General features: G+C 40.2%; 1 protein-coding gene across 3 annotated transcripts in view; it reads left to right on the top strand.

Moving 5' to 3' along the window:
- Positions 1 to 27092, top strand: part of FILIP1 (filamin A interacting protein 1) — a 223944-nt gene that overhangs the window by 3267 nt on the left and 193585 nt on the right. The gene's annotated exons all lie outside the window — the stretch shown is intronic.

Genomic DNA, 27092 nt, shown 5'->3' with positions numbered 1-27092 from the left:
GGTACAAGGCATTATCCTAAACACCCTTTGGCTCTGAAGCTGTTCCGTGCCATGCGTCTTGTGGATGTTCTATGAACAGTTTTCACTCTGGATTTCTAATGATGAGCATGAGAGAGCGTATAGATTAGTATAAAATTAAGACAAGCCACTATAAATGCAGTTAATAGCTTTTTGTCTCAAAAATTTCTCAAGAAAGGTCTTCATAGTTTAACGAGCACAGAAAAATTACAAGTGATGGTAACTATGCTCATATACTTGATTGTGGAGATAATGTACACCTCAAGAAGGAAATAGGAAGGGGGACATATAAAGACTGTATGTATGTGTGTGTATGTATATATATATATATATATACATATATGTAAATATACATGCGTCTCCTGTGTATATACTTAGACTTCAAAATACTGTGACTTATCTACTTTTATTGTCTTTTGGTACCAGATTCTATTTATAGTTACTTTTGGCACTGTTCATTTAAATCGTAATTCCTTCCATTTGTGGGTCATCATGAATTAAAATCCGGCCTTGAACATTAAAATGTTTAAATATCGTGCTTATCTTTTAAAAAATTTCCCTCGCTATTTTAAAGAGAGACATTTCTCAGTTTTATTTTAAATCACTTATAGCCTTTCTGTGTGAGATAAAGTGTGAATCCTGACTTTGAACGAATGTTTTTCTGTGTTCACCAAAAGAAAAGCATTCTCTTTATATTTTGACATAACCAAGGAAGTTAAAATTACTCTTTTAAATGGGTGTTCAGCAAGAACCACTAGGGGATTTTCCAATGAAATTTATGAGGCATTTAATACATTCATTTAACAGTGCTTTCTTGGTGGTTATGATTTTTACTTATTCTTTTAAATGATTTATTCGTTTGGCTGCACTGAGTCTTAGTTGCAGCATGTGAGATCTTTAGTTGTGGCGTGTGGGATCTAGTTCCCTGACCAGGGGTTGAACTCAAGCCCCCTGCACTGGAAATGCAGAATCGGAGCCACTGGACCACCAGGGAAGCCCCTTACTTATTCTTTAGAAGTGAAACTTTGTGGTAAAAGATACATTCTGCTGCTGAGTCACTTCAGTCGTGTCCGACTCTGTGCGACCCCATAGAGGGCAGCCCACCAGGCTCCCCCGTCCCTGGGATTCTCCAGGCAAGAACACTGGAGTGGGTTGCCATTTCCTTCTCCAACGCATGAAAGTGAAAAGTGAAAGGGAAGTCACTCAGTCGTGTCCGACTCTTCGAAACCCCACGGATTGCAGCCCACCAGGCTCCTCCACCCATGGGATTTTCCAGGCAAGAGTACTGGAGTGGGGTGCCGTTGCCTTCTCCAATACATTCTAAAGTAATGCTAATTATCTTTTTTGAAAGATGGGCATTTCTTCACAAAACAGGTACCCTAAGAAACAGAATTTTATAGAGCTTGTTTAATCAACATTTTCACTTATTTGTCTCCTAACATGTAAGTTTTAAAAAAGCATTATCATGGGAAGTGAATGGTAAGCTTAGGTTGAGATCTACTAATATTTCAGCAAAAAAGTTTAAAATTGGTAACACCTTATTAGAAAAATAACATTTAAAAACCTGCAACATACATTTGTTTATAAATTAATTATTTTAAGATATACAGCAATAGAATAAAAGCTAAGCTGATAAAATACATTTTGTTTCCTTAAAAAAATATATGTTTTGTTTCCTTATACTGTGTCTGAGTTGAAGAGCTAACAGAAAGGTTATGTCATGGACGTGGAGGTGACAGGAAAGGCTAATTGCATAGGGAAGTCAGATGGCCTGGATTCAGATTTCAGCTCACCATGCCCCTGGGCAAATTACCCCCTGTGTCTCAGTTTTCTCATCTGTAAAATGGGAATAATAATGCTATCTTCCTCAGAGTTATTTGGAAAATTAAATGAGTTAATAAAACTTATATTTTCCCAATACGTTTCAATAAATTTAAGTTACTCTTTCTCGATTACTACGCCTTAAATATAGTTATCATTTCCTCTGTCAAATCACATTCATAGATCATAGGAAAGGTGGAAGAATATATTGTTCAAATGTGGAATCCTGTTAGTGACATATTTTGTGGCTGAGTATTCTAAGAAGACCTGATTTGAGCTCCAGCCAATAGTTTAGTATGGAATTTATATTTCAGTCCCTCCCTTCTCACTCAGCAGTGCGCTGTCTTATAGAATTATTACTAAGAAGGCCAAGAAATCATGCACAGCATAGACGGTACCCTGGTTTCTATATTTGCAGTTGGAGATAAAGTGTGTTTATACGTAGAGTTTGGGTGTCTCTTTTATAGCCAACGGTGCTTGGTAATGTGTGTAAGGGAGACTTCCTCCTTCAAGGAGGGATATATTATTAAATTTATCACTCTCTATTTATTCCTTTAGATGTTTTGTTTTACTAACCTAGTAACAGATAAAAATGAAAAGACTGAAAAGGTCATTTTACACTACGTTCAACCTCACCAAATACAAGTGGATTCTTGCTGTTTATTGCCCTTAATCCTAGTCATTCTTCTTAAACATGACAAGAAAGTATATTCCAAGGCAAAAAAAAAAAGTGTTCCATTATAAAGATGTACAAGTATGTTATGGGCTGCTTATTATTCTGTGTATTTAACTTAACCAAAAATATATGAAGCACTCTTATAAGTGGAGAAGTTTCTTAGTAACTTTAGTGCCAACAAACCTTATGCGGGGTACTTACAGTTTAGACCTATCCATTTAGCTTTATTTTTTGTGATCGAAAGGATGAGTTTCTAAAAGGTAAAGCAAACTGAATTTCAGAATGATCATTCTCTAGTGAAGACCTTGTTTTAGAAAGAAAGAAAAAGGAAAGGAAGGAAAGAAAGGGAAGAAAATAATAAGAGAAATTTGCTGGCTTTATAGAATACATTATAAAGCTTCTAGAGCAAAAATATGGGAACCTCAGGAAAATGTACTGGATCATGTTCTTCTTTTTCCTTAAATGGTCAGTCCTATTCAGAGAGGAGACAAGGCTGCAGGCAGAATACAGCTTTCCTCATGATGGCAGCTAAGGCAGTGTAATTTCAAAGGCTAGGCAGTGAGTTGTGTAAGAACTCAGAATTAGGAAAGTCCAACATGAATTGGGCAGCTCTAGTTGGCTTTTGACCAGCTGATTGCAGAACTTGAGAAACTCCCAGCAAAAAGATGAAGAAACACGATATTAACCAGCACTCTAGTCCCCGAGAGCTTTGTTTAAGCCACAGCAGCACTGAAAAGTCAAGAGAAGGTTGGTGTTGTGTTTCCTTTTTGGGAAATAGTGTCAACGTGCATAATATTGTGTGATTTATGTGTTCCCGAGGTCTGTGAGAGACAGACTTTAACAAGAATTTTTAAAGCTAATGCAGAATTTATCTCAAGTGGTCTGACTTTCATTGAGCCCTTAAGGTTCAGGGACTTTTCTGTTTTTGCTTTAATGCTGTCATCCAGCGCCTTCATCAAAACATAGATGAGGATGGTTTTTGCTTCACTGGCCAAAGACCTATGTCTACACTTGAAAGTAGTTTATTTTTGCTTTTTCAATAATTGTAATTGCAATCTTCCAGTCTTTCCAACAGAGAAGGCAATGGCACCCCACTCCAGTACTCTTGCCTGGAAAATCCCATGGACCGAGGAGCCTGGTAGGCTGCAGTCCATGGGGTCGATAAGAGTCAGACACGACTGAGCGACTTCACTTTCACTTTTCACTTTCATGTATTGGAGAAGGAAATGGCAACCCACTCCAGTGTTCTTGCCTGGAGAATCCCAGGGACGGGGAAGCCTGGTGGGCTGCCGTCTGTGGGGTCACACAGAGTGGGACACGACTGAAGCAACTTAGCAGCAGCAGCAGCAGCAGCAGTCTTTCCAAGTTACTTTGAAGTAGTGAATTATCTGTTGCTTATCTTTGTAAGGAAAAGGTGAAAGAAAGCCATGAAATGGACATATTAGAGTTGGCCAAATGCAGTCTTTAAAAAATGATTTGCTACAGATTTAAAGCCAAAAGACAATTTGATTGAAAGCAGTAGACTACTGACATCACCAAGACAATCAAGTTACTGCCAACTTGCCTTGTTTATCTAAAAGATCTTTGCAAAAATAAGATTCCCCCCCTACCCTGACATACACATGAGTCATAGACAATACAGTAATAGGGATAAATGAACTTTATTTTTCTTTATATCTCTTTAATATACTTATGTCTTCAGTAACTCATTTTAGGGCCTGCTTCTTTGACTGAGGCACCACAGCACAACAGGAAAGGAAGAGGCATTGCTGAGTTCATAATGCTATTTCAGTGTGGCAGCCTAAGTACACGAGGAAATGACAGCCCGGGCCTGTATTTGGAGGCTTGCAGTTACTGTGACGACAACACACACTAATGAAAAACAAAGATGGTCTGCCTGCCAGTGCAAGCCAGGAAGACTTCTGCCAGCTCAGATTTTTCCTAATTATTCTATAAGTCTTGCAATGTGACACTGGAGATATTCAGGGCTCTTTGTGTTTCATTAACTGTTTAGTGAGTGACACATGCTTCAAGGGCAGCCTGGAATTTGGATGAGGGCGTGGCCTTTACACATAAGCTTGACTTTCACATGCTGGCTTGATAGAGCTCATCTTCTGGTTTGGATGCCACCAGGCCAGTTGCTCTGGTCCCAGCCTGCTTGTTTGGCCCTCAAGGAAGCCAGCTGCTTTGGTAGAATTTACTCCTCGGGGGCCCCTCAACTTCGGTGACAAATCCCCACCTTCCATATTCTGTTCATTCCATAGATAGTTGCCCAGAATGCCAGGTGTTCCAGCTAATGACTGGGACATCTGAATCCCAATTGTTTTATAGTGATACAAAAGACAATATAATGATAATAATAGGTACTTTTTAATATACATTATCTACATAACGTTTTACGATAGAGCTGTGCATAATGATTTAGTATGCGTAAGTGATCATAATAATAGCAGACACTGGAGATTATTCTGTGCCAGGCATTTCGGATGATTTTATTTACTCCTCATAACAGCCTGATGAGGCACTATTTTTATCTCTTGTTTTGTGGATTAGAAAAATTAGGGCTATAAATGACAAGTAACTTGATGGTAGGTTTGAGATTCAAATCTGGGCAATTTGCCTTTATTTAGTCCATATTTTCACCACTTTCTTGTAAAGGAGGCAGCTGTTCAAGGAGGATCTGTACTTCAATGACTGTGAGGCTGAAGCCCTTTACCTAAGATCGGGACTTGAACCCAGCCCAAAAGGCATAGTAATGAAGCTCCGGTTCTTATGTCTTATCACAGAAAGAATTCAGTGGGAGACAAAGTGATAGGTAAGAAGTAGATTTATTCATAGAGAAACACACTCCACAGGCAGAGTGTGGGCCATTGCAGAGGGCAAGTAGAAGGCCATGAAATGTGACATGGTTAGTTTTTCTGGGCTGGGTAATTTCATAGGCTAAAGAGTGGGAGGATTATTCCAATTATTTTGGGGAAGGGGAGGAGATGTCCAGGAATTGGGCTACTGCCCACTTTTTTGGCCCTTTGATGGTGCCTTGGAACTGTCATGGCACCTCTGGGTACGTCATTTAGCTTTGCTTATTCAGGATCAAGGTCTGGTTGACATTGACTTGTCTGACATCTTGGACTCGTTTGATTCTAATTGTTTTATGTTGTGTTCTTGGGCTATGCCATTCTTTCAAAAGTTGTGCCCTGCCCTCTTCCCTCCTGTTTCAAGAGGTTTTGGTGAGATGTGACCCTGCAGGGGGTCAGCTGCCCCTGCAGTCTGAAGTCCGAAGGACAAAAAACAAAGAGACTCAAGGTTGAAAGTCCATTTGGGGCTCTTCTCGTGAGTCCTGAAGTGGAGCCGGAAGCTGCAGTGGCCACTGGAATTGGGCAGCTCAGGAGGAGATAGGCCTGGGGTCTTTGGAACACAGAAACTCTTATTCCAGTGGCGATGGCACAATGCAGTGTTCAGCTTCTACACTGCTGAGATGTTTCTCTGAAAGAGGAGGCCTTGGAGTGTTTGAATTTATGGTCTATTATGTGTGCTATCGTAGCCAAATCCTTTGATGCTGTTGGAGGTTTTGGTATGTTGTTGCTCCTGTTGACAAGTTAGAACTCCACCTTCTATTGTCATGAAATGCTCTGCAGATCTCTGTCTTGGTCATGGGCATTCCATTTGTTAAGTGGTACAAGAGAGAGTCCTGCAACATACTTATTCCAGCTGCTGGTAGCAGTAATTCTGGAAGAAGCCTTTGGTGGTGTGTGTAAGTTAGTTGGGGGAAACAGTGAGGAAGGGGACAGAAAGTCACATTCTGTATAAGATCTCTTGTGCATGCTAAGTCACTTCAGTCTTGTCCAGCTCTTGATGACCCTAAGGACTGTGGCCTGCCAGGCTCCTCTGTCCGTGGAATTCTCTAGGCAAGACTACTAGAGTGGGTTGCCATGCCCTCCTCCAGGGAATCTTCCTGTTGCTGGGATCAAACTGGCATCCCTTATGTCTCCTGCATTGGCAGGTGTGTTCTTTACCACTAGCGCCACCCGGGAAGCCCATGAGAGCTCTTACTGGCTCCCAGCGACTTTGCTTAGGTAATGAGTTGTCAATCTGGCAGCATGTTGTTCCTTCTGAAAACCAGAGAGCATGCTGTAGTTTAAGGAAAATTACCTGATATCTTACAGTCAGTGGTTTGTTACAGTGGAACAATGGTATGAGATGTTTTATTGGTTATTCTGTTTAATTCCTTTATCTTTATTCAAACCAAAAGTTACCTGAAAGTAGTACAACACTGTAAATCAACTATACCCCCAAAATAAAAACCGAGAGTTAAAAATGATGCTAAAAATCTGTCTGGATAGAATTGGAAATTCTGAGTTTATGTTTGCTTGTATGGCACTTAACTTTTGCATTGTCTGAAGTAATAACAAAAGGAGAGCAGCTCTAATACAGTTTTGATGGAGAGGATAATGCTTTGCATTTTCTTATGCTGCTGCTAAGTCACTTCAGTCGTGTCCAACTCTGTGTGACCCCATAGGCGGCAGCCCACCAGGTTCCCCCGTCCCTGGGATTCTCCAGGCAAGAACACTGGAGTGGGTTGCCATTTCCTTCTCCAATGCAGGAAAGTGAAAGTGAAGTCACTCAGTTGTGTCAGACCCTCAGCGACCCCATGGACTGCAGCCTGCCAGGCTCCCCCGTCCCTGGGATTTTCCAGGCAGGAGTACTGGAGTGGGTTGCCATTTCCTTCTCCAATGCAGGAAAGTGAAAAGTGAAGGTGAAGTCGCTCAAGTTGTGTCCGACCCTCAGCGACCCCATGGACTGCAGCCTTCCAGGCTCCTCCATCCATGGGATTTTCCAGGCAGGAGTACTGGAGTGGGGTGCCATTGCCTTCTCCATTTCTTATGCTAGTAGCCATAAATACTCTACTTCTTCAGTGTATCAAATATTCTAGGTGGTGGGATTGAATATCCCAGGAAAGTGAATGTTTCATGTGAAGTAAACATATAGCAGAATGCGTCCCTAGCGTCATGAGAAGTTCTATTCTCTAAATTACAAACAGCATCTTGTCACAACTATACTAACACACCCCAGCCCCTGCTCCTGCTTGCTCAGTGCTGGTGAGCACCCAGGACTTGTGCACTACTGACTTGACAGGCTAAACACCTGGAGCAAATACACTCTCTGCTCTGTGGCAGGGATCTAGTTAATCCAAAGTAGAGGCAGTGATACATTTCATCAAGGTGTTCTTTTTCATTCACGTGATCTCTCCTGACTTTCTTACAACAAACCAAGAATTTCTCTTTTGTCCTCCCTGTCTTTATGTAAAAAGGTGTAACAGTGTCAACGGAGGGAAAGAATTAGTGCTTATATCCTTTGGAGAAAAAGGGCTTCACTGGTTGGCTTCTGGAAGTCCTTTTTTTTTCTCATTCAATTATTCTAAATTCCTCCTGGCTCCCAAGCTATGTGATAATTAAGACATTCTGTGAGGCTTCTAGCTCTTGGCACTGCCATACCTGGTCTCATTTTGAGCAGGAATGGGGGCTCTGAGTCTCAGATTGTTGATGATTAAGCAGCTTTGGTCCTGGGGTCACCCGTACCAAAGAGAGTGGAAACCACTAGACTCTGAGCTCCCTCTGGGTCATCAGGCCCTTAAGTCTGCGGTCCTGAATGCTCTGTGTCCAGCAGAATCACTTGGGATGCTTTCAAAATGCAGATGTGCAGGCAGAGCCCCAGAGGTTCTGATTCAAGCTAACCTGAGTGGATGCCCAAGGACAGACCTATTTTAGAAGCTTTTATTTGATTTTAATGTACATCCAGGGTTGAGAACCAGTTATCTAGCACAGTCTTTTCATTTTAAAGAAGAAAGTATTAGGAAGGGGAAAGAGAGGTCACTTGGTGGAAGTTACAGAGTCCTAGTCTATTAACTTTTCTATCACATGATCATAATAAACAACAAAGTAGCTGATATTTAATGAGTGTGTTCTATACATTAGGCACTAACAAGGCGGATATGAGGTAGATATCCATATGCGCTACATTCTACAGATGAGGATGCGGAGGGAACCGCCAAAGGCCCTCCAGCAAGCAGGTGGTGGATTTGTGATTAGAGTCCGGGCAACTGGACTCCTCAGCTTGTGCTCTTAATCTTTTAATCACTTTGCTGTTCTGGAGCCAACTCTGAGAATGTAAGGTGTTGAACGGCAGCTGCTTCCCTGTCTCAGCATCAGGGGTCTTGTGGCGGCTGGCCTTGGTGCTCTGAGTCCCACTAATTGGTCCGCTGCTTGACTAGAGATTGGGTCCTTGCACTCTTTATTTTCCCAATAAGTGGGCCAGTTGGAGGCAACCCAGTCTCTTAGGGGCTGTTCCAATGTATTCCGTTTTCCCCAGTGACTGTTTCTTTCATTCTGTCTTTCTTTTGCAGACCAATATAATCTTTTCTGTCTTAACTTCGGACACATAGTTCTTACCTTTACATGGAAATTCTAACCGCAGACTTTACTCTCTTGTTCAGACCTTGACTTTCCCCCTAATGCTGTGAGTTTGGCTGTGTTCACTGTTTTCCCTGGGATTCCCCCAGTCTGGACTTTCATACCACCCCCTAACTTCTCATGACATCAACAACAGGAAGGGATTAATCACTTCACTTCTATCGCAGCAGGTGTGCTGGAAACAAGCTGGTCTTTCCCATGGAATTGATTGGCCGGAGGGTCATTGTATTCCAAAGACCTCTTGAAGTCTACATTTTTAGGTCATATATATGGAATTAATTTTCTGATTGATTCTGTAAGTTTGAAATTCTATAGAGAAGGCGTTTTCATACCTTGGGGAAAATCTATATGCATTGTCTGTTGAATGAATTTTACCAAGTTGAAAATCACCAATGGCAAATTCTGTAGCACCTATTTCTCAGAGCAATAGCAAGTCAACAAAAAGTAAAGATTTATTAAAAATAGTCCATGATAAATATTTACATGTAAATTTAAAACACTAATGTGATAAATAGATCCAGGTATGACTTGGACTCTTTTTAGCACGTGGCACAAAACAAGTACTCAATAAGGTAAATCTGTTAAATATCATGGAATTGAGGAATAAACATTACTGAGCAGTTTTGATCAGTAACTGGATGGAGCATAATTTTATAAAAACATGAGAATAACAATCTGTGACCAACGTCGTTTATTTCTCTGCTTCTAAACCTTTAATGGCCACATATTGTTTTTCTTACAAGTTAAACATCAACAGACATCTTAAATGTTCATTAGAGCATCAGAGAATAATGAATCCTTAACTGAGTGGAAGCGAAGCTAGACTCTGTAGCTGCGATTAGCATGATACGTGTGTATTTCCAACAGCCGACTAGAACTCTTACTTTAAATGTAGTGGCATAAGACCTAACTATCAACGCAAGTCGAATAGTTCCTCATCTCTTCACTCATGTGCTGCAAAACTCATAAAAAAAAAACAAAAACCCAGAACCGGGCTCTTATTTGGTTTACTGGCTGGAAATGTTCTCATCCTCGGAAATCTATTTTGGAGTCAGCATTGCTCCCCTCCCCTACAAGTGGTAAAGCAACAGCTGCCATTTAATTAATGTTCTGCTGACAGCTCCAGCTGATGAATATCGCTGAAGTTCTCTATCAGCATCAGTACTCTCTGCATTACCCCAAGAGGAAATATTGATTATAGTTGCCTGATTTTGCCTTATTTCACCATAACTTTCTTTCCTGCACTACTTACTCCGAATTCCAATGATGCTGTTATTTACATCACCATTCACATCTTCCAGGGAATAAGGTCCCAGCGGAACACATGTGTTCCTGATGATGTATTGCAATGGAATCTCCCCAAAATGAACACGTGAAATGTTGAACTCAAAAAGAGGCGAGGACTAGGGGGAAAACCAGATGAAAGTGACTTGTGGTTTCCCAGAAAGTGAAAAATTTTGTCCTTTTGAGAGAGAGATTAGAGGGAAAAAAAAGCTCTTGTTTTTCCACATAGTATGAATGTATGGTTAAAAATCTTACAATTTGATTTATATCTGGATTGTTATTCTGATTTCTGTTCCCAGATGTTTCATAGGAGTTGTGGGGCAGGGCTTCCCAAGTGGTGCTAGTGGTAAAGAACCAACCTGCTGATGCAGGAAACATAAAAGATTCAAGTTCCATCCCTGAGTTGGAAAGATCCCCTGGAGGGGATGGCAACACACTCCAGTATTCCTGCCTGGAGAATCCCATGGACGGAGCAGCCTGGCGGGCTTCTATGGCTCACAGGGTGGCAAAGAGTTGGACACGACTGAAGTAACTTTGCACTCATGCACTCGTGTGCTTAGTAGCTCAGTCATGTCCAACTCTGTGCAACCCCATGGACTGCAGCCCTCCAGGCTTCTCCATTCATGGGATTCTCAAGGCAAAAGTACTGGAGTGGGTTGCCATGCCCTCCTCCAGGAGATCCTATTCTTGCCTGGAGAATGCCATGGACAGAGGAACCTGAAGGGATGCAGTCCATGGGGTCGCAAAGAGTTGTGTAGCATGCATTGTGTGCAATTAAAAGGATTTGGGCCGTATGAAAGCAACTGATTCGGAAGTGAGAGGCATACAGTCCACTCTAAGACATGAAGAACATATCTTAGGCTCCATCAGACAAAGCCTACGCACGTAGCTAACTAAGAACAGGTACACAGGCTCCAAATGCTGTGGCATTAAATGACAAGGAGTTCAAGCTAACACCTGGCACCTGAGGATCTAACCTGAGGTTATGGGGTATGCTGGTAGGCAGGTGGGGCAAGCCTTTCCGCAGGACCAGGGAGGAAAGCAGGAATGTGGGGTTCAGGGACAGAATCACCGTGGAGGAGCAGTCCTAGAGACTCTAATGCAATGTTGGAACAATTAAGATGATGTTAAATTCCAGAGTCCTGGGCTAGAGCTCTTTGTATCCCTCCTGTGTCACATTTAGTTTGTAGTGTTCGCCCACTCACTAAATATTACTGAAATTTGCCTGTGTCAGGGACTGAGCTAGGGATTTCATACAATGGTGAAAAGCATATGGTCTCTACTCTCTACCTGGGTTCCAGGTAAAACCAATGGCAATTTCAATGCCAGATGACTAAGGAGTGAAGGGGATGGTGGAAGCACTCACCTGGTTTGGGGTGGTGAGTAATTGACTCAGAGATCATAGATGGGGGTGATAAAGTGACTCTCGCTGTGAGGAAAGGGGACCCTAGAGGCTGAAAGCAAGATAGGAACTGACAAACAAGGTCTAAGGGAAGGCAGAGGAAATGAATGTGACTGAAAGGCTCAATAACTGATTTGTTTCAACAAGTCCACATAGCTTTACGAATGGTGGGGCGCTTATAAGTTGCATTCTTTCCACATATATGATAATTTTAACGTTTTTAAGAATAGTGTGATAAAGAGGATGCACACATTTTCATCACACTTAAAACCGTTGTGGCCATAATATGCAAGCCAAATATGCATCTTGTGGGCTAGAAAATTCTTGATGCCCAACACCACCTACACCCCAAGCATTCTTTCAAAGCAGCGACCAATCTTAATGGGAATCTCCTGGCAGTCCAGTGGTTAGAACACTGTGCTCTCACTGCCGAGGGTGTGGGTGCAATCTCTGGTCTGAGAACTAAGATCCTATAGACTGCACGGTTGAAAAAAAATAGCAGTGACTAATCTTAATAAGTCTAAAAGGAAGGGATGGATGTTTCCTATAAAATTATTTGCTTTAGGGCTTTCACAAGTTTGTGCACTTTGAAAAATACTTACATATATTCAGCACTTCACTTCAAGTGCCCAACTGCTGTTGGAGCAAGAATCTTGTGTGAATAGCCAGGAAATTTTTGAAGGACAAGTTGGGAGCATTGCCTTACCACATAATAAAATGAATTTTGAAACCACACTCATTAAAAACACTTTGGTAGTGGTGTCAGAATAAGTTCACATCAGATGAGGAGATCAAAGGAAAACAGTCAGAACTCCAGAAACCTGTATATAAAGAGTTTAGTGTTAGAAAGGAGAGACATTTCAAATCAGAAAAGAAAATTTGGATTTTTCAGTCAATGGATTTGAAATAACTGGAAAAAAATGAAATCTCTAAGTCACCCTTTCTACCAAAATACATACCAAAATGCACTTAAATTCACCAGAAATTTACAATTGAGCGTGAAATACTTGAAAAAAAATATATATATATATATAGATGAGGTAAGAAAGAACTTCCTAAACAGGGCAAAAAAAAACAGTAAAGCAAAAGACTAAAATATTTTATTCCTTAAAGCAGAGTGAAAACTTTTATGCAGGAAAAAAAAACACCTCATGAACAAAAATAATTAAGAACAAATATCCTTAGTATAAAGAGCTCTTTTACACGAATAAAGCAAAAGAGACACAACAAAAGAAAAATGGACAAACAGCATAAGTAAACAATTTGTAATAAATGTGTGAAAACTAACCTCACTGATAATTAAAAATTCAAATGAAAAGAAATAGTATTGTTTTCACCAACGGATTGACAAAGACACACAGAATCTGATACCTGTTTGGTGAGGGTGTGAGGAAGTCGCCACTGTGGAATGCTGATGGGAAAATCAACTAGGGCGAGCTTCCTGAAAGGCAATTTGACAATATGTGGTAAAAATCTTAATAATCAGAAAAAAAAAAAGGCCATTTCCATTTTGAAAAATAGGAGTCCAAACACATGTGATGCTTTTGAGAATGCATTGTTCTCTTTTCCTCCTGTTGTTCTCAAATACTGCCTACTGACTTCTAAAAATTTGGCAGACCTAGAGGCTCTTATTATAAAGAAAAGCCCACATACTTCATTCTCGGTAGCTCGATAGGATTTCCTAGGAGGAATCTTACTCGATTAGAATTGTGGAAATAAGCCTACCTAATCACAGAAGTCCATTCTGCCTAATCACTGAATTGCCAAGAACATCCTGATGGCTGTGTATTTCCTGAGTAATGTTATTATCAAAACAGAAACCAATATCCAAAATGGACACGTCTGACTGGATCATGAGAGTGGGGGGACCAAGAGGCAGGTAGATCAAACAGAGAGCGAGAGTAAGGAATCCTTGCCTTTGATCATGACATAAAACTGCTTAAGCTCATTAGAATTACAGGATTAAACTGATCCAGGAAAAGGATACTAAGGCTCAAGTTTTCGGCAATCTGCTAAACTCACGAATTACTCTGAAAAAAATGTTTACCATAATATTTTTAGATACTGATGGATGCTAAGAGATGATTGACTCGACTGCTTTTTATGAAATGAGGAGACTGAGACCAGAAAGGTGATCTTTCTTGAAGTCATGTGCTGTTCTTAGTTGCTCAGTCTTGTCCGACTCTCTGTGACCCCATGGCCTGTAGCCTGCCAGGCTCCTCTGTCCATGGGGATTCTCCAGGCAGGAATACTCGAGTGGGTTGCCATGCCCTCTTCCAGGGTATCTTCCCAACCAAGGGATCAAACCCAGGTCTCCCACATTGCAGGGATTCTTTACCATCTGAGCCACCAGGGAAGCTAAAGTCATATAGCTTGTTAATTCGGATATAGGAATTCATAGATAAGCCACAGCATTGTGCTGCTTATCTTCCTGGAAGCCAGAACATTATCGGTCTTGGGTTAATTCCCAAGATACTTGTTGGGTAGGAGTTCGTGGTTTCTGTCTCATCCTGCCTCTGGCACTCTAGATGTTGGGCATTTTGGAAGACCAACAGCTCTCTCGTCGTCAGTTCTGTCTGTTATTCCAGAGGATGGAGGGAAGCTAGCTGGAGAGTGGTTTGTGGTGTGCATGTATCCTGTGAGGGGTCTCGTGAGGGTGCTACCTGGTGCCTGTGGTGCTCAGCTACTTCTCACTGGTCTGAGAGCAGAAACATTTTGTGAACACGAAGGGAGCAGTGATGTGAGTAAAACCACACCCAGACCTTCTGTGCTAATATTGTTGTGCTTTGTTCTGGGGAAGTCCTTTTTTGGAAAAAGCCACTTCTGAAAGATTTCCCAGAGTAAAGGTAGGCGGTAAGCATCTCACACCGTCTTGTGTCGTTCGGTCCTATAACAGATGTGCTGAGACGAGAGCGGTGCTTTGTTTCTATGGCGGTCCTTCCGAGTGTTCTTTTTCGTACATTGGGTACAAGTGAATGAGTTCCCTTTACTTCTCTCATACCCCCAGATAAAGTGAGCCTACACATTATATATAATTCTGTTAATTAGAATGTAAGTGAGAATAATAGCACAATTATGCGGAATCTCCAACTTCTATTTGGTGATTTAACTAGCAATGCATTATTCAACGAATTCCTCACTTCTCCTTTTGTAGCCCTCCTTTCTTTGAAAGTGAAGTTGTTCAGTCATGTCTGATTCTTTGTGACCCCATGGACTGTAGACCATCAGGCTCCTCCATCCATGGAATGGTCCAGGCAAGAGTACTGGAACGGGTTGCCATTTCCTTCAGGGGATCTTCCTGACCCAGGGATTGAACCTGGGTCTCCTCATAGCAGGAGACCCTGCTTTACCATCCTTTACCATCTGAGCTACCAGGGAAGCCCACTTTCTTTAAACAGCCAATACAAAGACATGCTCATCTCTTTGCTGCTGCTTTTTTTGTGTGTGTGTGTGGCCTCGCCGTGTGGCATGTGCGATCTTAGTTTCCCCACCAGGGGTGGAACCTGCATCCCCTGCATTGGAAGCAAGGAGTCTTAACCATTGGACCATCAGAGAAGTCACATCTTTGCTTCTTTATCATCCCTCATACCCTCCCTTTCATATTTACACTCTGATTGTGGGAGTTCTGTTTCCTCTTTCTTCCCTCCCCATCTGGATTCAGACCCTGATATGTATGACTTCTGTCCTCTCCTTCAATTTCCCATGCTCTCTGGGCTTATTCTTCATTCATTCCTCTTTATTTTCTTTTCAGAACCCTCTTTCTGTCATTTCTTCTGCTTCAGCCAGTCTTAGAACATCTTTCAAGATTAATATACATCAAAACTACATAAGACACTTCTGTTAATATTACAGAGAAAGTTGTTATTGCCAAAGGATAATTTTTGTCGATAATTAACCTTCAACCTCAAGATTTGTTTTCCATTCCCATTCATTCCCTGAGAAATATCCATCTTGGAACCGGGAACTGCCATTTCTGCTAGATTGTGGTGCAACAGAGCAGAGATTGAAGCACAAATTACCACTCTATGTGGGAGGTCAGACTAGATGCTTGGGAACAAGGAGACGGTCTGACTTGACTCTCCTCTCAGTTTCTAATGTTTGTTTTTCTATTCTGGAATTTGGTGACTTAAGGGGGAATAGTGTCTACTCCATTAACAGATTAGAAGAACATGGTATAAGTACAATGATTGTAAAGGGTGTTTAATATACCAAGAAAAGGTCAGAATCTTGGTTATGTAAAATCCTCAAATAAATTCCAGAAATTTTTCATGAGTGCTTTATTTAAAAAGAGAGTTATAAAACCAGTCCATTCTAAAGGAGATCAGTCCCGGATGTTCTTTGGAAGGAATGATGCTCAAGCTGAAACTCCAATACTTTGGCCACCTCATGTGAAGAGCTGACTCATTGGAAAAGACTCTGATGCTGGGAGGGATTGGGGGCAGGAGGAGAAGGGGACAACAGAGGATGAGATGGCTGGATGACATCACCGACTTAATGGACATGAGTTTGAGTGAACTCCGGGACTTGGTAATGGACAGAGAGGCCTGGCGTGCTGCGATTCATGGGGTCGCAAAGAGTCAGACACGACTGATCGACTGAACTGAACTGAACTGAACTGAAAACATAAGGGCTTACCTTATATTTTAGAAAACCAAGGTGTAAGCCCATGAAATAATTTTTTTCTCTCATGGATTTTTCTGATATTTGATAGGGTTGATTTGTACACAGAATTCCCTATGGAAGATATCAGAATCAAAAAATAAGCAATATTCAAAGCCATTTTACCTTGTTAAACCACAGAAAATATTCTTATTATTTTAATACTGTATTAATATTATATGTGACATAATAATGTAATACTGGATTATATTATTACCATGTGCTGGGTAATCCTATGTAGAGAATCATGGGGTGGTGGGCAATGTCAGGCCACCACAAATACAACAAGAAGTATAAGGCAATTTCAGGAGAGGAATTGAGTTAGCACTGAGCCACCCATTGCTTTACGTCAGATTCTCCTTGTGATTAGTTCAGGTTATAAAATAAAATTTTCTTCGTGGAAGGCTAACCACATTTGGTGACATCAAATCCTTACCTGCTTATCTAGAACTATGCTACCAGCCTAGAACAACTGACCAGCCTAGACTGTGTGTGACTTACAGTTCAAATAAAGTTGATTTATACTTGAGATCCATTTTATAGGAAACTTTTAATTGCACTCACTATAAAAAGGAGGTCAATTAAACTTTGGTCTGATATTATCTTCTTAAAATAGCTAATGAATAGATTAGTCTCATGGAAGCTCTGTGCCTCCTCTGGGGAACCAAGTGGACAGCTCACCCACTGCCTCCATGTTAACTGCAGACCTCCCCAGGAAACGCTGCCTGGGAGGAAACGGAGCTCAGGGGTACCAAGTTACAGCAGAGAGATCCTACTTCCGTCCCTCTGTTTGCATGCATGGACTATGCTGGAAGGCAAAGATTGTTGGATCTAGTTGCCATATGATAACCACTTGGGGGAGTGAGAAGTGGCTTTAAATACAGCATGGGTTCTTAACTGCAGGCATTTAATGAATAACAGCTATATGAGTGCAGCCTTTTTATTGTAGTGAAAACTTAGAGGCAAACATATATCTTTAATAGCAGAGTCTTCTTAATCAGGAAAAGAATGAATTTGAGTTGTTCTTACATCAAATTTGAAAAAGTGACTATTTAATAAAAAAATATATTACAAAAATATCTACTTTAAGATTCTATTGGAAAAATTAGAAGACTACATTCCAAGTGTTAGCAATGATCATCTCTGGATAAATATATGACTTAAAAATTTCTACAGTAAGCATGCATCTATATATGCACATACATATATCACATCTTTATCCATTCATCTATCAATGGACACTTAAGTTGTTGCCATACCTTGGTCATTATAAATAATGTTTCAGTGAACATAGGGACTCAGATCTTATAGAATTAGTGTTTTCATCTTCTTTAGTTAGATACCTAGAAGTGAAATTACTAGATCATATGGTAGCTCTATTTTCAATTTTTTGAGGAAACTCCATACAGTTTTCCATAGTGGTTGCACCAATTTACATTCCCAACAAGAGTGCATGAGGGAGGGAGAGAAAAAGATGGCAGAGGAGTAGGTGGACGTGGAGTGCATCTCTCTCCACAGATTATTCAGGAATACACCTCCAGGCACAGAAGTGCATGCAGAACACCAGCAGGGAGTGGACAGGAATCCCTGACCAGTGGAAAAAGAATATATAGAACCACACAAAACTCAGTAGGATGAAGGAACTAGGGGGAAAACAGGAGCGTTAGTAGGACCGGACCTGCCCTCGGCAGGTGGGGGAACTGAAGCAGGGGTCCGATCCCCACAGCGGGGCAACTGTCTGAGTCAGAGGAGAAACATTTAAGGCTGAGAGTGAAACAGCTGATCTGTGGCAGCCTAAATAGAATGAGAATCAGTCTCTGCTGCAGCCATACATACCCCAGACAGGGGTACAGGTTCCCTGGAAGGCACAGCAGCTAGGACCTGGGGTTTAGTGGTTGTGGAGCAATCCCAGGGCAAGGGTTGCTGTTTACTGTGGAGAGACAGATTGAGGGGATGTGGAGGAGGAGATCGTGGTGGGAAATACCTGTGGAGGAAAGCCAGGCAGCCATGGAAGCAAGGCGATACAGCTGAGTCACGCATAGTGGGTGGAGCCATCACCATAGCCTCTCTCTCCCCCAACATGCCAGCATCCACAGATGAAGAATAGAGAGGTTGGCCCATCAAACACCTGAGGCACTATAGAGTAGGACCCCACCCAGGGTGCCCCTTTAAGTGCCTGATGTGCCAAATTACAGAGTAGGACTCCAGCCAGGGGGGCCCCTCTATGTGCCTGATGTGCCGAACAACAGAGAAGGACCGCAGGCAAGGGAGCCCTCTAAGTGCCTGAACCAGCAGAGCTATGGAGAAAGACTGGCCAAAGAGACCTTCTGATCGCCAGCTATAGGAGGCTCAGAAAAAGACCCTGATAGGGCCATAACTCCTGCGGTGGAGGCAGTCTGTGTCCCAGCACACTTGACTCTGCCAGGGTTCCCGCAAGCCAGCAGCTGTGCCACCTTCATGCTCAATTCTCACTGGGGCAGAGCTGCGACAGGCAAAAAGAGTCTTGCATCTATGCACACAGGGTCGCATTGGTAGTGTTCAACTCTTTGTGACCCTGTAGACTGTGGCCTGCCAGGCTTCTCTGTCAGGGACGGAGGGCTCTCCAGGCAAGAATACTGCAGCATATTGGCCAATACTGGTTGCCATACCCTTCTAGAGCACAATACCCTTCTAGTTGCCATACCCTGCTGCCCTAGCTGCCAAGTCCCCTGAGTACCTGGTGCTACCAGAACCCCTGTGACCCAAGCAGCTGCACCACCTCCACAACTGGCCCTCACAGGGGCAAACCCACGTTCTCCAGGGCAGCCTCAGGAGCAAACCGCAGTGGATGACCCACATGCAGAGGTAGAAAGAAAACCACAATTGAAATCCAGGGGCATTGTGGCCCAGGAAGAAGACCCAAAACCTTTCCACCAGCTGCAGATTAAATCCACATGATCAACTAGGCAGACTCATGTCTATGGAATATATAAAAGGTCATTGAGAGCTCCCACATAAGAAAGCCCTCTAGTTCTGATGGCTGTGGATATTGGAAGCAAGAACACACATGAGTAGGACCAGATTAGAATCTGAACTGCCCCCACAGAAGGTCCAGAGATCAGCACAGTGTTGGAGGGCATCCTAGGGAGGTGAGGTGGACTGTGACTCCCAGTGAGGGAGAGGACTCTGACAGCAGTGACCCAAGAAAAACATTTATTATTCTGATATTTTCACTTGTTCTATAGATTCTTTTGGACTTTTTTTCCTTTTTACTCCCCCCCCCAACCTCACTCTGTTGTAGTTGTCAGTTTTATTGGCACTGTGAAATCTAATTAAGCTTTTGAGCTTTTTTCTTTCTTTTCTTTCTCAGTCACATTTTTTATTGTTGTTATAAACCTCTGCCTCTACATTGGGCTTTTGCAGTTCTGTGGAGTTTTCCATTTTTTTTCTTTTCTCTCTTTTTTTTTAAATTTTAATTTTTAAAGCCTATTATTGTTTTTCTACATATATTCCTCTGTTTGCTTTTCCCACTGTTCTTTTCCCCTTGCAGTTAATCTTTAATGTGTATAAATCTTCTTTATCTACCTCTGCTTAACTTTGATAACTATTTTTCTTTCCTTTCCTTTCAACATATTTGTTAGCTTTGTTTTCATTGCCTTATTTCCCACTTGGCACCTTGCTTTGGTTTTGTTTTCCAGTTTGTGCTTCAGTTAGTTTTGTTCTTAACTGGTAAATATAATTTTTTATTTCCTTTGTTCTCTGGGTCAATCAACTGTACTTTATTTTTGTTGGACTGTTTTGATTTTGTTCATGGGTGTGTATGTATATGTGTATATTCCATTATTTTAATTATTATTTGCCTGATTTTATAACTGCCATTTGTCTGGGGTTCATTTTTTGTTACTTGTTTTGGGATATTTGTTTTAATCTCACTTAATGCTGTAACAAACCACTTGTGGAATCTTCATTCCTGACCAGAGATCAAGCCCTGAGCCTTTGGAGTGGGAGAACTGACTCCAGGAGCCTAGACTACCAGAGAACTAACCCTAGGGAGTATCAAATAGTGAGAACTCACGCAAAGGAAACCACTTGAATACAAGACCTGGCATCACCCAACCACCAGTAGCACCCTGTGCAGGATGCCTCATCTAAACAACAAACAAAACAAAAATACAAACCCAGTCATCAGCAGACAGGATCGCCACATCACTCAGCCTTGCCCATCAGAGGAAAAACAAACAAACAAAAATCAGCATGAATCTCACCCTATATGAAGCTTACACAAACCACTGGACCAATCTTAGGAGGGCGGAAACCAAAAGGAAGAAAGAATTCAACTTTGAAGCCTAGGAAAAGGAGACCTCAAACATAATAAGTTAAAAAAGAATAATGAAAAGGCAGAGAAGTACTACACAAATGAAGGAACAAACTAGAAATGCAGAAGTCCAAATAAATGAAGAGGAAATAGGCAAACCACCTGAAAAAGAATTCAGAATAATGATAGTAAAGATGATCAAAAACCTTGAAAACAAAATGGAGAAAATGCAAGAATCAATTAACAAAGACCTAGAAGAATTAAAGAATAAACATACAAACAACACAATTACTGAAATTAGAAATACTCTAGAAGGAATCAATAGCAGAATATCTGAAGTAGAAGAATGAATCAGTGAGCTGGAAGATAAAATGGTGGAAATAACTTCTGAAGAGCAGAATAAAATAAAAAGAATGAAAAGAACTGAGGATAGTCTTAGAGACCTCTGGGACAAAATCAAATGCACCAACATTTGAATTATAGGGGTCCCAGAAGAAGAAGAGAAAAAGAAAGGTTATGAGAAAATTTTTGAAGAGGTTATAGTTGAAAATTTCTCCAACATGGAAGAGGAAATAGTCAATCAAGTCCAAAAGGCACAAAGAGTCCTATACAGGATAAACCCAATGAGAAACATGCCAAGACACATAGTAATCAAACTAACAAAGACTAAACACAAAGAAAGAATATTAAAAGTAGCAAGGGAGATGCAGCAAGTAACATACAAGGGAAACACCATATGCTTAAAAGCTGATCTTTCAGCAGAAACTCTGCAGGCCAGAAGGAAATGGCAGGATATATTTAAAGTACTGAAAGGAAAAAATCTACAACCAAGATTATTATACCTGGCAAAGATCTCATTCAAAACTGATGGAGAAATAAAAAGCTTTTCGGACAAGCAAAAGTTAAGAGAATTCAGTACCACTAAACCAGCTTTACAACAAATGTTGGGGACTTATATTGTCAAGAAATACAAGAGAAGAAAAAAGATCTACAAAATCAACCCCAAACAATTAAGAAAATGCCAATAGGAATATATACATATATATATTCCTATTAAAGTAATATTAAAGTAAATATTAAAGTAATTATTGATATATATATATATCAATAATTACTTTAAATGTAAATGGATTAAATGCTCCAACCGAAAGACACAGATTTGCTGAATGGATACAAAAACAAGACCCACATATATGTTGTCTACAAGAAATCCACTTCAGGCCTAAAGACACATATAGACTGAAAGTGAGAGGATGGAAAAATATATTCCATGCAGATGGGAAGCAAAAGAAAGCTGGTGTAGCAATCCTCAAATCAGACAAAATAGACCTTAAAATAAAAAAGATTACAAAAGATAAGGAAGGACACTACATAATGATCAAGGGATCAATCCAAGAGGAAGACATAACAATTGTAAATATCTATGCACCCAACATTGGAGCACCTCAATACATAAGACAAACATTAACAGACATAAAAGGAGAAATTTACTGTAACACAGTAATAGTAGGAGACTTTAAAACCCCACTCACACCAATGGACAGATCATCAAAACAGAAAATTAATAAGGAAACACAAGTCTTAAATGATACTTTAGATGATATGGATCTCATTGATATCTTCAGGACATTCCATCCAATGCAGAAGAATACACCTTCTTCTCAAGTGCACATGGAACATTCTCCAGGAGAGACCACATCTTAGGTCACAAATCAAACCTCAATAAATTTAAGAAAATTGAAATCAGATCAAGGATCTTCTCCAACCACAATGTTATGAGACTAGGTATCAATTACAAGAAAAAAAACTGTAAGAAACACAAACGTGGAGATTAAACAACATGTTTCTAAATAATCAACAGGTTACTGAGGAAATCAAAAAGGGAAATCAAAAAATTTCTAGAAAGAAATGACAATGAAAACATAACAACTCAAAACCTATGGGATGCAGCAAAAGCAGTTCTAAGAGGAAAGTTTATGGCAACACAATCCTGCCTCAAGAAACAAGAAAAACTTCGAATAGACAGCCTAATTTTACACCGAAGCAACTGGAAAAAGAAGAACAAAACCCCCCAAAATTAGTACAAGGAAAGAAATCATAAAGATCTGAGCAGAAATAAATGAAAAAGAAATGAAAGAAGCAATAGTAGAAATTAATAAAACTAAAAGCTGTTCTTTGAGAAGATACACAAAATTGACAAAACTTTAGCCAGACTCATCAAGAAAAAAAGAGAGAAGAATCAAATCAACAAAATTAGAAATGAAAAAGGAGAGGTTGCAACAGTCAATGCAGAAATACAAAGGATTATAAGAGACTGTTATGAACAACTATGTGGCAGTAAAACGGATAACCTGGAAGAAATGGACAGATTCTTAGAAAAGTTCTGTCTTCCAAGACTGAACCAGGAAGAAGTAGAAATTATGAATAACCCAATTACAAGCACTGAAATTGAAGCTGTCATCAAAAATCTCCCCAAAAAACAAAAGCCCAGGACCAGATGACTTCACAGGAGAATTCTACCAAACATTTAGAGAGGAGCTAATGCCTATCTTTCTAAAACTCTTTCACTAAATTGCAGAGGAAGGAACATTCCCAAACTCATTCTACGAGGCCACCATCACCCTGATACCAAAACCAGACAAAGACAACACAAAAAAAGAAAATTATAGGCCAATATCACTAATGAACATATATGCAAAAATCCTCAACAAAATTTTAGCAAACAGAATTCAGCAACACAACAGAAAGCTCATACACCATGAACAAGTTTGGATTATTCCAGGGATGCAAGAATTCTTCAATATACACAAATCAATCAATGTGATATACCATATTAACAAATTGAAAGATTAAAAACCATATGATAGTCTCAATATTTGCAGAAAAAGCCTTTGACAAAATTCAGTACCCATTTATGATGAAAACTCTTCAAAAAATGGCATAGTAGGAACCCACCTCAACATAGTAAAGGTCATATACAACAAGTCTACAGCAAGCATTATTCTCAATGATGAAAAACTGAAAGCATTCCCTCTAAGATCAGGAACAAGACAAGGGTGTCCATTTTCACCACTATTATTGAACAGAGTTCTGGAAGTCCTAGTTACAGCAATCAGAGAAGAAAAAGAAAGGAATCCAGATTGGAAAAGAAGAAGTAAAGCTCTCAATGTTTGAGGATGACATGATACTCTACATAGAAAACCCTAAAGACAGTATCAGAAAATTACTAGAGCTAATCAGTGAATTTAACAAAGTTGCAGGATACAAAATCAATACACAGAAATCACTTGCATTTTTATATACTAACAATGAAAAATCAGAAAGAGAAATTAAGGAATCAATCCCATTCACCACTGCAACAAAAAGAAATATCTAAGAATAAACTTAACTAAGGAAATGAACTGTACATAGAAAATTATAAGGCACTCATGAAAGAAATCAAAGATGACATAAACAGATGGAGAGATATTCCATGTTCCTGGTTAGGAAAAATCAATGTTGTGAAAATGACTATACCACCAAATGCAATTTACAGATTCAATGTGATCCCTATCAAATTATCAATGGCATTTTTCACAGAACTGGAACAAAAAATTCAGAATTCACATGGAAACACAAAAGACCCTGAATAGCCAAAGTAGTCTTGAGAAAGAATGGAGCTGGAGGAATCCACTTTTCTGACTTCAGATTACACTACAAAGCTACAGTCATCAAGACGGTATGGTACTGGCACCAAAACAGAAATATAGATAGAAAGCCCAGAAATAAACCCATGCACCTATGGGTACCTTATTTTTGACAGTGAAGGCAAGAATATACAATGGGGCAAATACAGCCTCGTCAATAAATGGCACTGCCTCTTTCTTGTATGTTTATGGTTTCAGGTCTTCTAGGTTTATGGTTTCAGGTCTTATATTAAGTCTTTAATCCATTTTGAGTTAATTTTGGGGTATGGTACTTTGCCAACAAAGGTTCGTCTAGTCAAGGCTATGATTTTTCCAGTGGTCATGTATGGATGTGAGAGTTGGACTGTGAAGAAGGCTGAGCGCCAAAGAATTGATGCTTTGGAACTGTGGTGTTGGAGAAGACTCTTGAGAGTCCCTTGGACTGCAAGGAGATCCAACCAGTCCATTCTGAAGGAGATCAGCCCTGGGATTTCTTTGGAAGGAATGATGCTAAAGCTGAAACTCCAGTACTTGGCCACCTCATGCAAAGAGTTGACTCATTGGAAAAGACTCTGATGCTGGGAGGGATTGGGGGCAGGAGGAGAAGGGGACAACAGAGGATGAGATGGCTGGATGGCATCACTGACTCGATGGACGTGAGTCTGAGTGAACTCCGGGAGCTGGTGATGGACAGGGAGGCCTGGCGTGCTGTGATTCATGGGGTCTCAAAGAGTCGGACACGACTGAGCGACTGATCTAATCTGATCTGATCTGATAAGAAAGTGGTCCAGTTTCATTCTTTTGCACGTAGCTATCCAGGTTTTCCAACATCATTTTTTAAAGAGGCCGTCTTTTCCCCACTATACATTCTTGCATCACGAAACATTTTTTTAATGCCCCTCCAAAGTCATTGACACCGGCGTTATAACTTTAATGACACAAGAAGACTGTACCTTAAGTTTGGATTTCCACATTTTTCTATCCTTCATAACTGTAACATTTTTTTTTTTTATCTTCATCCAGCCTGTTTTGTTGCATAAACTGTGATAGGACATCTCCCCACTGATTGCCCTTGTGGTCTAGCTCAGTGTGTCTCAACCTCAAAGCAATGGACATTTTGTGTTGGATAAATCTTTTTTTCCTTTTTAAAAAAATTTAGTTATTTTTTAATTGGAGAATAATTGCTTTACAGAATTTTGTTGGTTTCTGCCAAACAACATGAATCAGCCATAGGGATACATATGTTGGATAGTTCTTTGTAGTGGAGGTTTGTCGTGTATGTTGTAGGATGTTTGTGTATCCTTGGTTTTTACCCACAATATACCAGTAGCACTTCCCACTCTAAGTTGTGACAACCAAAAATGTCTTCAGATCTTAAAAGAAATAACCTTTGAGAGATGAAATTGCCTCTGGTTGAGAAAGCTCATTTCTTTAGCTGATCTGAACTCAGTTGGTGTTAAAATCTTCATGAAACAGAATAGTGTAGGCCATTTCTTTTCTTTCAGTTGAGTTCTATCATCTAATAAATATAACCAGAACATTCTGTCATATTCCAACAGTAATATTTGTCAAATCCTAAATATGACTAGTTCTAACTTAGCTTCCAGTGGGACCTTGGCAGAACAAGAGATTTGCTTGTGAGGTAAAGTGCCATTTTACTAGCAAGCACCAGTCTTGGTGAACATCTTACTTAAATCCTTTGGTGTTTGTATCTCTTTATTTGTTTATTTTAAACTTTTATTTTATATTGGGGTGTAGCTGATTAACAGTGTTGTGATAGTTTCAGTTGAACAGTGAGGGGACTCAGTCATACATACAGTATCTCTTTAAATGTTGTTCGTCTTTCAAAGTCTATTTAAAAACCCAAACCAAAAGCTGATTTTCATATGGTATTTGTCTTTCTCTGAGTTACTTCACTTAGTAAGATAATCTCTAGTTGCATCCCTGTTGCTGCAAATGGCATTATTTCATTCTTTTTTATGGTATATATGTGTATAACTGAGTCACTGCTGTACAGCAGAGATCAGCACAACATTGTAAATCAACTATACTTCAGTTAAAAAAAAAGAAACCTACAAAAAAAAAAAAAAACCCGCAAAAAACTTACACCTCACACTTTCCTTGTAATAAATAGGACTTTCTGATTCCTTACCTTTGTTCCTTCATGGCACTTTTCATCTGGTCTATACATTCTGGCAAGTAATTATTTTCCATTTTGTATTTGATTTTATACCTTCTTGTTTGTTTGCTCATTTTCACCTTGTTGTTTTATATCCCATTTAATTGGAAGTTCTTGAAGGCAGAGATGTATCTCATTTGTTTTCCCTTACAAACTTGACATGTGGCTAGACTACATGGAGTGGATATTCAGTAAACACAGGATATAATTCAGCTGCTTATGCTGCAAGTGGTTTAAAAATTGAGTATTTTGGAATATTATGGATTCTCACCAAGCTTACCCCTAGAAACGACAGAAAAGAAATTCACTAAAATATATTAACTTTTCCAGTGTTTTCTATTTGTTAGTTATTGAACTTAGTATGGACTGGTTGCTCAGAGGTAAAGAATCTGCCTACCAATGTAATGCTGGTTAAATCCCTGGGTCAGGAAGAGCCCCTGGAGGAGGGCATGGCAACCCACTCCAGTATTCTTGCCTGGAGAATCCCATGGACAGAGAAGCCCAGAGGGCTACAGTCCATAGGATTGCAATGAATCGGACACGACTGAAGCGACTTAGCATGCACATGCACGATCTTAGTATTCCTGTGAAGTAAATGAACCTATTTCCATCTGTCAGTGAAAAGTG

Source organism: Bos mutus, chromosome 9 (genome assembly GCF_027580195.1).
Source record: "Bos mutus isolate GX-2022 chromosome 9, NWIPB_WYAK_1.1, whole genome shotgun sequence".
Lineage (NCBI taxonomy): Eukaryota > Metazoa > Chordata > Mammalia > Artiodactyla > Bovidae > Bos > Bos mutus.
Note: the sequence above shows the minus strand (reverse complement) of the source record. Positions and strands in the feature narration are given on the sequence as shown.